The sequence below is a fragment of the Corvus kubaryi genome, unplaced genomic scaffold (genome assembly GCF_017639235.1).
Source record: "Corvus kubaryi isolate FWS band 111438036 unplaced genomic scaffold, C.kubaryi_AGA036_p1.0 74, whole genome shotgun sequence".
NCBI lineage: Eukaryota > Metazoa > Chordata > Aves > Passeriformes > Corvidae > Corvus > Corvus kubaryi.
In genome coordinates, this window is record NW_024582061.1 from 1,609,128 (window position 1) to 1,622,160 (window position 13,033).

The following is a 13,033-nucleotide window of genomic DNA, read 5'->3' on the forward strand; positions in this document are numbered from 1 at the left end:
TACTGATCGTGCAAGCTTTTGCAGGGAACTTATTCATCATTTCATTACCGATTGGTAAAAACTAGCTGCTTTTTTCCCTCTGCTTTTAGGTGCCCCAGAAAATTGTACAATATGTGTGCTTCAGACAGTGCCAGAGAAGCATAATGAGGTGTTTAGTCACAGTTTGGATGTGGTATTGGTAGAAAACAGTGCAGGAACTGTGGGCTGGATTTTCAAGGGAATAGTCCTTGTAATCCAAGGCTGCCTAAATCCCAAACTGGTATCCAGGCAATAGCGGCACTAAATTCTCTGTTTGCTTTTTGTTAGGCTGTTGTCTGCTGAACATTTTCCTTTTCTTGCAAGGACTGCTGTATGGCTGGGCATTTTGGTGGTAGGGTTTGTTGGTTTGGTTTAGGGTTTTGTTTTGTTTCTTCTGTTAACCCTTGGATTTCTGTTCGCTCCCTTTATTGCAGAGCATCTCCGTAAATAGGAATGCAGACAGTCTGGAGTAAGTGTGTTTTTCTGATATGGAATACATGGATGGGAGGGCTTGGAAGGGTGAATATTTGTTTTGTGGGCCAGTAAAATACTAATGTGCTAGCATTTTCCCTTATTGTGTATTTGGATTTAAAAGTCAGTGGTGTACTAGAGCACTCTGGTATAAATGGCACTTACCTAATATTCTGCAGTTTAGAGAACAAAGATTTCTGTGGGAATAATCATGTCTAAAAGACTTCAGTATTGATATGCTCTGCAAGTCAATTATACATATTTACTGTATGTGCAAATACAGCATTATGCAGGCTTTGAGAATTCAGAATTGTATATTGCAAACCTGATAGGATGTAGGACTGTGTGGAACTGCAAACACCTCGACTAGTAGTGAAGTGTATCACTTGCTTGTAACAGTGTTTTTCTGTGGGTGTACAATTGTACATGAATAAATATGTAGAAGATGCTGGTCTTACAAAATCATTTTGGATTTGGCATTATTTAATATACTACCTATAATGTATGTTGTCATCCTCTAACACACAGCTCAGAATAACCTCTGTTCTTATTTTAATACTAATTTGTTTTTTCAGCAGGCATAATAGCATGAATCTGTGGATTCAGGTTATAAATTTAGCTCTAAATTGAGATAAATAAGCAGCTTATTTTAATATTTTAATTTCACAGTCCTAATGATAGCGAAACAAAAATATCTTTGTGCAGTTATTTGCAAAAAAAAAATTGAACTTAAGTTGCTGAACCCTAAATATTGTACTTCTGCTTTATTGTTGAATGCTGGAGCTGGTTATTTGAAAATAAGTAGGTGTTTTTCGAGATATGGGGGGAAGCTTGCTTTCTCACTTTGTATTCGTATTGAGTATTTTCTGGTTAAATAGAATATGAAATGTAGTATAATTACAGTGTCATTTAAATAATGAATTAAAGCCAGCAGATGACACAATATGCAAAACAGTTTATAGCAACAATAAATTTCCAGATAGTTCTGTGTACTGCCGAATTATGGATAAAATAAATTGTATGAAATATAATAAGAGTAAGGAAACATTGTGTGATACTTTCTACACAGCATCATTATTACCTGGGAGAGTTTGAGTGATACGTGAGCCGGGAAAGTCTTACTTTTTAAAAAATAAAGTCATAGATCTGCCTGAGTGTCAAATCCATAGAATCCCTGAAGAGACAAATTCTGGGATGTCTATGTCAGCTTGTCTTGTGCTGGCATCTATTACTGCTACAAAACATACAGGTTCATCTGAAGATTCTCTGAAAAGCCCCTGTTCTGTGAATTTTTCCAGTACCAATGGACAACACGTCATATAAAACTCTAAAAAGAGATAGCCAGAGGGCTTATTTCTGCTGTCAGCATAGAACACATTTTCATTGTTGTTTTCCTGTGGTTTGAATAGAGATTCAAATCAGGCCTACCAAATTTGTTTGAAATGAAACAGAAAATACAAATATGGATGTGTGTGCAAATATATTTGTTTCTAATCTGCCTAATTAAATCAGCAGTATGGTATCTGATGTCCATTAAAAATGTGGGGGTTTTTTTGGGTTGGTTTTTTTTCAGGGCCGGGCTTGGAAAGTATTTAATGGTCAGTGGAAAAAAATGAGGAAGAGGAGGGTGTGGCTGCCACTGGGAGGCTCTGGCCCTGCAAAGGGTCCCTGGCTTGTGGAGATGTGGTCCTTCATCGGAAAAAAACGAAGACTTCTTTTAGGTAAAATTGAATTATTCTTTTGTTGTTGTTGTTAATCAGAAAACAAGCGAGCATTTAATCCTGCTGTTTCTAATGCCTATTTCTGAAGGCTGGTCAGTGGTCCTCACTTGAGTTCTGCTAGCTTTATTCACATTTTGTTTTGCCCCAGACTTTTCAACTCTTTCCCTAACCAGTCATGACAAGAACAACAAAAACTAGTTTCAGCTCTGCAGAGTAATAAGAAAAGTGGTTTGATGTTTTGTTTATTCTGAATAGCCAGTGAGGGACCAATCCTGTACGTGCTGGAGTGGACCTGAACCCATGTCTGAATTTTCATTTCCACGCTGTGTGTTGTTCCTTTAGCCCCTGAGCTAGCACATACACACCCAGATACTTCTGTCTATAGTTCTTTATATTATGGCCACAATTACAGCATCATAAAGTCTTGAAATGAGACTGAGAATATTTTCAGGTTACAATTCTTGTGGGATGAAATTTTGACAGTATTTTGAGTAAAACTATACGTTGGTTTGCGCTTTTTTTAAGACATAGGCCCCACTTGTTACAAGTGCAGTTTCTTAATAATGCTGATTTACAATTTCAGTTCTGGCCAGTTGATGTTAAAACTATTTTTATGCAGTGGCATGGTTTTAGCATTCTTTTTTCCCTCTGCTGCTGCAAATATAGTTTGAAAACATGTGAGTTCTACTGATACCATGAGTGAAGTCAGAGCTGAAGAAACTTTGGTAGTAAAACCACTCACCGGTGTGGTTACAGAATCTGCTCTCACATCTCATGTCTTCTATTTGAGTTCATCATCTCTTAATTATGTATCCTTGTCTTCCTTTGAAGAGCAGCAGTGTGTGGGTTGTGGTGAGGTATTCTCACAGCTTGGGTGAATTACTAGCCACAAGACCAAAGGCTGAGTGTAGCAAACCACTGTATGAGTGGCAATATCCCAGGATCTGACACACAACTTGGACTCTCTTGTAATTATTAAATGGGTTTTGCAAATAATGATGCATGGATGGGAAAAACAATAGTAAGATTAAAAAAAAAAAGAAATGCATTTATATAGTAAAGCAAATTCTTATAATTTAGGTTCTTGCTAATTATTTGTGGTGGTAGGGGGGAGAGCAGGTGGCAAAGTAAACATGCTTGTTTTTATGTGGTTTTGTGACGTTTGAATGACACATTGACAGCATTGTGTCAGGCACCATAGCTAGCTTAGCAGATGAGGCATTTCACATTAGATAAAGTGAACTCATCTATTTTTTTGCCATTTCTTTTGGCCATAGAAAACAAAAGTAGTAATCACTGCACTGGAACAGGCCCACAGTGTAATTAATGCCAAGTCTACCCTGACATATTTTACAAAGGGTTGATTGGTAAGAGGTGGAGGGTGAAGATGACCAACATCAGATCCTTTTGGAATACCCTGTCCTTGTCAGAAAGTGCAGCAGGTAGGTCCCTTTACTTTGTGCAAAGGTCCTTGTGGTCTTTCCAGCAAACAATCCCTTCCAACACTATTTTTGTAGGCTATGGATAGAGTCATTCTTTCTGATTCCCACTGATGTCCCTTAACAAGGCATTGATTTTCATGTGCTCAGGCTGCACATTGAAGAATAATATATTCCTATAGTTTGAATTTACTGCTTGTTTAATTTAGCTGAATCATTTCCCTTTCAAGACTGGAAGCAGGTGAGAAAGTTGGACTACAGATCCTGACTTTCAGACTGTGTATCTCTGTTGTGTTCCCTGTTGCTCATGTGCTCACTAACATAAATAGTTTGATCACTCTATGTCCTCATATATGGCAGTCTCTTATAAGTGACATTGTTGTAGACACCTGCCTGTGCACTCCTGTTACTTCTGTAGCTTTAATGAGGAAAGGCTCATTAGCATTCTCCAGGAAGCTGTTTCCCTGGCAGGCGGATATTAGAAGGATAATGTTTTCAATACAGGATTCTGTTTTCCTGCTTGACTTACCTGGCATTATTGCATATCCCTGAAAGTTTCTGTTGACTTGTTATGGTGGTCTCTTCCCTTGGAGAATGTTTCAATATGATCTCCTTAGCAATTATAAAAAAAATATTTATCATGTTTCACATTCACTCAGCTTGGGTAAACCCTTCAGTAACCCCAGTACTCTCCCCTTGCTTGTCATTTCTGCCACTCTGTATTTTACAGCTGATCTTTCTAGACATGAACTAAAGTTAAAAGCTGATACCAGCATGGCCTCTGCATGCAACAGCTCTTAACACTTCTCTTGCCAAAATGTCTTTTCATTCATGCATTTTACTTTTGGCTGCTCAGCTTGTTTTTAATCAGGATTCCAACTTCCAGTCGTGATTATTGTGTTTTCTTTATGGTCTTCATGAGTCACATTGTCGGAGCCCTTTTGAAAGGCCAAATAAATAATAATGAATTCTGTGGATGCACTCAAAGTTAAAAAAGACGTATTTTTCATTATGTTATCAATGTTGTTTTTCTCCCCATTATGTAATCCCTGCTCAGGCATTAAAGTTATAATCTTTTAAAGTAGCCTTCCAGACGGTTTACTAAATCACAGAATTCATTGGTGTGTAATCTGGATCATCATTTGTGGCTATTTTTGAGGACTGCTACCCTTTCATTCCTGATAGAAGAGTGCAGATTTTTGTTGGAAGCCCTGCCTCCAACCTTGGGCTGCTTCCGAAAGGCTGCACGTGTCCTCAGAATGGCTTGCCTTTAATTTATCCCTTTATTTCTGTTTTCCTATCTGCTGTTCTTGCACCCTTTACTTGCAAAAGAATTGATTAATGGGATTTGCTGTTTGAAAGGACCAGAGGGGACAATTTTGTGACTTGAATATCATAGATTTTTCCATCTGTATTAAGCCTGATAACTTCTTTTTAACCTAAAAGGCACCTTTTATCTGTCTGGATTTCTCTATCAGGAGATAGAGAGGGGTATCTTAGAATATGAGGTAGGATCAAGATTGCTCCATCGCCCCAAAAAATGGATGATGCAAGAATTTTGTGTCACAGAATAATGTTTTCTCTGTTTTCCTGTTCAAGAGAAGGGACATCTCATTCCCTAACTTTCCCGAGTGTTTTTTTTGCTTCTCATCTTGGAGGGAGAGTGCTGTTGGCTGGTGTGAAGGTGAAAGAGAACTGAAAAAGGAAAGACTAGGAATTTCCACTGGAAGAAGTAGTGGGTATTTTTTATTTTTTATGAATACCCCAGATTAGGAACCCAGCTAACAAGAAATGTTAGTGTGGTCATACAGGGTGAGAAAAGGCAAGGTTCCTCTTTTGCATGACTAAATAGCTCAAGGTCATAATCAGCCATTATCTTTTCTATGGTGTTTTTCGTTCTCTTTCTTCACTCCCTTTGTTTCCCAGTACTATTTCAGACTTGCCAGACCATTGTTGTGCAGTCTTCCCGCTTCTAATGTATGTCAATAAATTGTCCTTATGTCACTGGTTCAGTCCTTATGCTCCCAATCTCCATTTTTAAATCTTAATGTCTAAGTATATTCTTTGTTCTGGTTGTTTCAGTCCAGTGCTTTTTGGAAAAGGTACCCCTTTGCCTCAGCCTGATACAAAGCTTTGCTCAGTACTCACATTGCTCTTGCCCACCTGCTCCTTCTGTGTCTAGAGATTTTGTTAGCCTTTTTTCCTGACAGATATACTATGCCTGCGTAATCTTTTGTGCCAAAAAGCAGTGTTTCCATTGAAATCGATGGGAAGATCTGATGAACATACAAGGTGGCAATATTGCACTGTATTCTAGGTCATTTACTTTAAATACCTGCTGTACATTTTTGCTTTGGCCTGGACACAGCCCTTTTAAACCTGTTGTCAAGGCTTTCTCATTCCACTTTCTTTCCTTGATTCCTGGTGTATAATAAAAAACCCAATGCTGTCATATCAGATTTCAGGGAACAGCAGTCACAGGAAAGTGTGGTACTAGATTTGATTGTTCCAGCCACAGAACTGGACAGGTGAGAGTTACCCCGAGTGCCAGTCCTTCACCCACCTGCAGTGGGAATGCCGCCCAGCACAGTGCAGACACATGGTTTGGAAGTTTCTTCTTTACTCTTGGCCATGTTGGAATCTGCTGTGATCCATTTGGGCTAAATGCCATACTCTCATGGGGCATGTGCTAGGAAGACTTTCTCCTTTTGGTTTTCCTGATCGCAGTAAGTTTCTGACTCCTACTGCTGGGGTGAGAAAAGATCAGAAAGCACAGGAGCAGGAACTGCAGAGGTGGGTGAAGAAGGGCCAGTGCAGGCTGGATGTAACAAGATCCCAGCTTGCCACACCTCTTGCATTAATTCATGCTGCTAGAAACTAGAAAGGTGAACATACTGTTACGGATCCAAAAATAGCTATTTTGCACAAAGTGTCTGAGAATGGAAGGACACCCTCTCAGCCCTCCCCCTGAATGGTTCATACTGTTTTGTGGGACTCTAGGACCTTGATTTTTTGGAGTTGTGACCTGGTCCTCTTCTCAGAGTTGCTGGTGGATCTCATGCTGATTCCAACTGATTTACCCTATGTGGCTCCCTGCACCAAAGACTTTGATCAAAAGCTTGCCCCCTTGCCTAACCTGATTCCTATTATTTTCTTCTGGAAGCTCTAACATAATGTTCACCTTAATTAGAGGTGCTTCTGCCTGAGGATAAAGAAGGGAAAATACCTTAGTCTGGACCACTCCCTTCTATGTGCTCTTTTGCTGCTGTCGTGGCCATCTAACTGATGGTAACATCTGCATCCCAGTGAGCCACGTCACAACAGATGAGGAGACCAAGGTACAAAGCAAATTTGGGATCATTCAGCAAGCCAGTGGATTAGAGGTGAGAATGGAAAGGAGACACTCCAACATGCTGTCTAGCTGTATGCTACCAATGCACCATTAATTTAGCTGTTTCAAGAGATGCTTCTTTTAATATTCATATTAATAATGATGTCGTAAGACATTATGAGAAGTTGGTAAGAGAAATCTTAACAGCTAAAATAACTGCTTATTTAGCCTGATAAAGTTTAGCAATAAGCATATGTGAAATTTTATAGGCAGCATTATTTTCAGTTTATTTTCCTTGTTCTCCTCTTTGCAAGTGAGCCATCATGAAATTAGCAATTGTCTACAGCAACAGGCAACTTCTCTACCGATCCACAAACTACAGGATATTTTAAGAACTCCATTTATAATGGTTACTTGCACTTTTTAATAACCACTTTAAGACCCAAACAATTTTATAAATCAACTCAGAATTTTTCAAAAGGAGATATAAAATTTAAAAATTGTATTGAGGTGATAAGTTTTCACTTAAAGTATTTTTATAACTTTAAAAATAACTTCCAAGCAGCTGGCTAGCTCTGCAGAAATTAACCTGGTTTTGAAACATGAATTTGTGCAGACTTTTGTTCTGAAAATAATGTTCCACTGAGCCATGATAGCTTAAGGTGTCTCTTTTTTGAAGGGGGGGTAGGTGGGGAAGTCCAGTGATTTAGTGACTGAAGAGAGTTGCCACTTGGTGAGCTCCATCCCTAGGGATATGACCTTTTTAATCCTCTTTAGTTAATGTATTGGTGATCTTTACTTAGGCAGAGTAAACAGTGCTGTTCTGAACAAAGGGGAGGTCATGCTTCCTGCATTACACTCTGACCCCGGGGTCACGGCCTTTGTTCACTTCTCAATGGGAATTGCTCTCCGAGGGCCACCACAAAATGGAGAACTAATTTCGGCACGTGCTGGCGGAGAATGGCAGAGTATCAGGTTTGCCTCACCCGAACCTCCGAGTGCGCCGCACTCGCAGCCAGAGGAAAAGTCAAACTGTTTCAAAGAGCACGTGTTAGCTCTTTAATTACCAGTGGCCGTGGCACTTAATCCCTCGTTGAACTAAATATATTGCTTGGGTCTTCTCCCTGTAATTCAGTTGCTCACTTTTCAACCTTTTTTTTTTCTTTTTGCCCCTGACTGGATTATTCCAAAGGAAGAAGCACAGACTAGTGAGAAATAGTGATTTTTCTTCCCTAGAAAGAAAGTGAGAAAGCACATGGCAATTGCAGCATCAAACTTGGGCCTCTGAGGTCTCAGAATGAGCCTTGTTTCTCGGCCCATAAGGAAACGTGGTGCTGTGTCCCAGGGATTGTGTTCAGCACCTTTTCTGTAACTTTTTCTGTGTGTTGCAGCAATACACACACACGCAGGGCCCTCTGAGGCTGAGCATGGCAAGCCCAGGGTACTGAGCCAGAGAGAACTAGAACTTCCTTGTCTTTATCACTGATTTTATGCAAAAAGGCTGCAATTTTTTTTCCTTTTTTTTTTTTTTTGGCTTCAAAAGTAACTGGTGGCAGAATGTGATGCATCTCATTTTTAGTTGCTGTGACTAGGGAACATATATAAACATGGAAGCTGAGATAAATTATCTGGAAGACTTGCATGCAGAAAACCACCACCTTTTACTGAACGATTTTGGTTATTTTTCATCTATATGCTCTTCTTTGCTCAGCAGTAAAATCTGTGAAATACAATTTTTGATCATAAAATAATTAATCTATAAACACTCATCTTCAGTTAGCATACGGCTTTTCCACATTTCTTACTTCTATCAAAAAAACCCCCAAACCAAAAAAAAACCCCTAATTGCTGATGACAGCCAAGTTGTGTAAAACACAGCAGGGTTAGAACTGAGCACAAGGGATCTGAGTGTATTGGGGGGAGCTTATAATGTTGCCATCACAAAAATAAATAATACTAGAGTAGTAAACTTTGAGACTTCTGTGGCTGTCAACATGAATAGGATTAAGGTAAAAATGTGTCCTTGCATTCCAGTCATTTCAAGTAAAACCTTAGTCTCTCTTTAAGTTTCCTTGCAGTTGAATTATTTAAACAAACACTTCTAATAATCTACTCTTAGACTTAAAAGTACATTCTGTAATACAGCAGAATGAGCTCTTTAACAAAAGAAGTGGCCGAGCAACTGAGCCATCATGCCCTGTGAGTGAAAACTTGCCTTCAGAGCTGAACCAAATGTGAGCAGCAAGTGATGCTGACTGCAGCAATATTGAAACCAGCCCTTCTGTGTCCCTTACTTGTTACCGGAAATTCCTGAAGTCCGCTATCATTAGATTTTTATTGGAAGATGGAGTGGAAATGTATATTTACCTGTTTTCCACTAAAAATAATATTGTCAGGTTGACATAAATCTGTTGCTCCCTCGTGTTACTTATAATTAATATGTTTACTAATGAAAATACAAAGTCCATCCCCTTTCATCATGTACTAGTACTGCTTTTCTGTTATCTGCAGGATTTTAGAGACTAAAGAGAGTCTCAAGGCAATGCTATTTGCATTATTTTGGGGGTTCCTTTTCTTGCATTGATATGGTTGTTCTTTCTTTGGAGTTAATGAGCTGTAGGAGAATTTTAAAAATGTGGATAGCAGCTTGGAGTTGAAAAGAAAAAAGTTAAGAAAATACTCGGCCAGTATTCAAATTTTAAAATACTTCTTTTTCCTTAGAAAGACATTGGAACCTTACAATAGCTATAGGAAGTGCTTGCTGAAAGGAAAAACAATTTTTTTCAGAGTGTGTTAAACATTTCAGCATGCAGTATGATAATTTAGGATGCCATTGTAGAAGTGCCTCTTCTGAAAGATCCTTAGTGAAGGGAACCTTTTGGAATGTTTTTGCTTTGAATGTTCCTGACTCAAACGTCTCAGGATTTTTTTTTTTGTTGTTTGTTTAGTTTTGTTTTACTGTTTAAAAAATAGCTTCCTCCCTGGAAAGATTTAGATTAATAGAATGAGCAGAGAATAGTCTATTTTACTGTGTGAATTTGATTCCTCAGCATTACTATTTCTGGCACTGATTTTTCCATCTAGTGTACCTGGTAAAGCTTAAAGGTAGGTAAGATTTCTCTCATTTCCTAGACAAAGATTTTGCTGAAATTAAAATACGAGCTTCTAATTTTGGTATCAAAATTGTTTCCAAATGTGACCCCTGCAGTGAAAACCAAGGAGGAACCATTCATATTTGACAGCCTTCTCTCTTTAGCAGCTGGTGTACACTTGTCTGTACCGCTTTTAGTACGAAACCATTTCTGTTTCCCTGTTGATTTCCTTGATTCGCTGGACCATTGCAATATATCAGTTTAAGGAGAGAAAACATGAAAAATTTAAAAAATAGTCCTGTAGAACATGGGGTTTGGTCAGGCTTTAGGTGTGCTATGGAAATTTTGAAGCCTGTTCTTTACATTTGGAAGATAAACATTTTTCTAAACACTAGGATATATATTCAGGCCTAGTGTAATTCAGCAAAATTCATTTGAAATGAGTGGCTATTTCCCTGATTTGTCTTATGTCAAAATCTGTTATTCTGCCTCTTTCCATTAAATACTTGGATAAAAAGAAGTATGTGAAAGTGTAAAAAAGCTACCTGGGTGCAGATAGCTGCATATCATACATTCATGTGTGTGTGGTTTTTAAATTAATACTTGGGTGAGCAGAAAATACAAGACAGACGTCAGTTGCACCTGTAAAAATAAAAAGGCAGCTTCTCTGGGAAACTGCACTGCTCAGTTTTTCTGTGGTAAGAGGATCCTTGTGTTTTCCACTGGCGTTAACCCCTTTGGAAGGAAAAATGCATGACAGCCTCAAAATGGTGTTCTCTGTTAGGGAAAGGCAAAGATGAGCTAGAATTGCACAGTAGTTCAATCACAAAAGGGCCTTTTCTAATAGATTTCCAATAATTCTCTTAGACTGCTTAGTGTTTTGGCCAGTAAAACCTGAACAATAATACAGTAAACCTGATACTCCGATAGAAATGTTTCCCTGTGAGTATGGGATCCCCATTTGCTACACAAACAGTCCTGTAAGCGCAGTTTTAAAGCAAAATTGTTTTTTCAAGTCCCCACGATGAGTCTGAAGTACCTGTTTTGCTCTCCCCTCTGAGCTGAACACTCAGGGCACTGCCAGCTGAAGGCTGGAACATTTTGGTCTACGCATGCAGTGCTTTATTCAGTGAAGTCCCTGATGTTTATGTCAGTCTCCCTCCTGCTTTCAGGTGTGGGAGCAAGGTCCTGCATCCAGGCAGTCCCAGAGCAGGGAGCTGGGTTCTCTGAACATAGGATGAGTTGTTACGGTAACACTGAGTGATAAAATTCCTGCTGGTGTAGTGCTGTTACGATCAACTTCGTTCATGTAGTTCTTACTCTATATTTAAGTTGTGTTAAGGTTTTTTAAATGTAGCATTTATTTATATAACTAGAAAAACAATGGTCGTGAACCGTGCCTTCCATTGATTTTCCTGTTGTAATTCAAATATAACCCTTTGTTAGTAATCTTTAGGCTGCATTATAAAAATATTTCTATTGAGAAGAATTACATAAACAACATTAATTTAGAGTCTTATTCTAGTAGTATTCACACTTACTGGGCTGTGGTAGCATGAGACTATAACTGCATACATACACATACATACCTGTATCCACAAGTCCCATACTGCACACATGTACAGAGGGGACAGAGTATGTGATTTTGTTGAAGTGATTGGTGGGGGAAGGTGGAATTGTTTAATTTTATTACAGATAAATGACGGAAGTAATATGGGCTTCAGACATCAACTTTAATTTTGGTATTTGGCTTCAAAATTTTTTGAAAAGCAGCTGTATTTCTACTTGAGTCAGGGAGACTTCTCCACGTCAAACTCAGTCACATTCTCCCGTTGCCAGGAGGCACAAGGTCTGTTTTTTTCCCCTGTACAGTTTTCTTACTAAGTGACTTGTTTGCATTAGAAAAAAAACTGTACAGTTTTCTTGAAATTTTTGGTGAACCAAAAAAATTTCATTGCATTATATTTCTGTTGGTAACTTTTTCTGGGAATATATATATAAGAGTTGACCTTTTAATATTTCAGTGCTTTGATCAGCCATCTAAAATCTTCAGCAAAAAGCTTTTAGGCCGTAAGAAAAAAACGGCTAAATTTGAAACTTGAAATTTCCATGGATTAGTCACAGACATCCCCTGGGATGAACTGAAAAACATAGTTCACTGAATAAGCCTGGAAGCAGCTTTTCACAATTTTGCGCCCCCCCCCCCCGTTTTTTTTTTTTTGCAATGCCAGTTTTAGTATTCATGCTGCACTTTATTAGTGTAGACAACATAGCCAAAACTTCATTTGGTCTTTTCCTTTTAAGGGCTTTTGTGTTGGTAATAAACTTCAGTAAAATCACCTTTATTAAATTATGGCACACGTTTAATCTGCTTAGATGCTGATTCGTCTTTGAAACAGCAAAGTGGGAAATTAGGGGGAAAAAAAATAAAGATTTTTTGCACTGAATTTCTCGTTTGCTGGCAACACCAAAATGACCCTCTTTTCTAAAACCCGTTTTACACACCAGTGTGGAGTGTCAGCCCAGGAGAAGCATGGCCTCATCCCAAGCCCCAGACTTGGAACTAGCCATTTCTGTCCACAGGGAGAGAAGAGACCTTTAGTTATATCACCTTTGCATCTGTGCAGGACATTTTGTTCACTAAAACTGAAACATAGCAGAATCCTGTTAAAGATGAGTTTATAACTTTAGGCATCCCTTGGAAATCCATGAAACTTAATAATGCACGTGTGACAACTCCAATAAATGTGACATGACAGACAGGAAGGCAAAAGACTCAAATGACACCATTCATGGAACACAAATTCTATGAAGTACTGTCCTTTTTCCACAACTACATATTATACCTGCAGTTGATTACCAAGAGTGTAGAAGCTTGTATTTATCTGGCCAGATAAACACATGAATACTTCCAGTAGGTTCATTATTTTCTTACCATTATATTTGATTATAACAGTAATG

The 13,033-nt window shown here is 38.6% G+C and overlaps 1 long non-coding RNA gene across 1 annotated transcript in view; it reads left to right on the forward strand.

Moving 5' to 3' along the window:
• Positions 1 to 6: 6 nt before the first annotated feature.
• Positions 7 to 13,033, forward strand: part of LOC121675311 — a 69,978-nt gene continuing 56,951 nt past the window's right edge. Inside the window, exons 1-2 of the long non-coding RNA XR_006020040.1 lie at positions 7 to 487; positions 2,063 to 2,210. This is a non-coding gene — a long non-coding RNA (uncharacterized LOC121675311). The remainder of the gene's footprint in view (positions 488 to 2,062; positions 2,211 to 13,033) is intronic.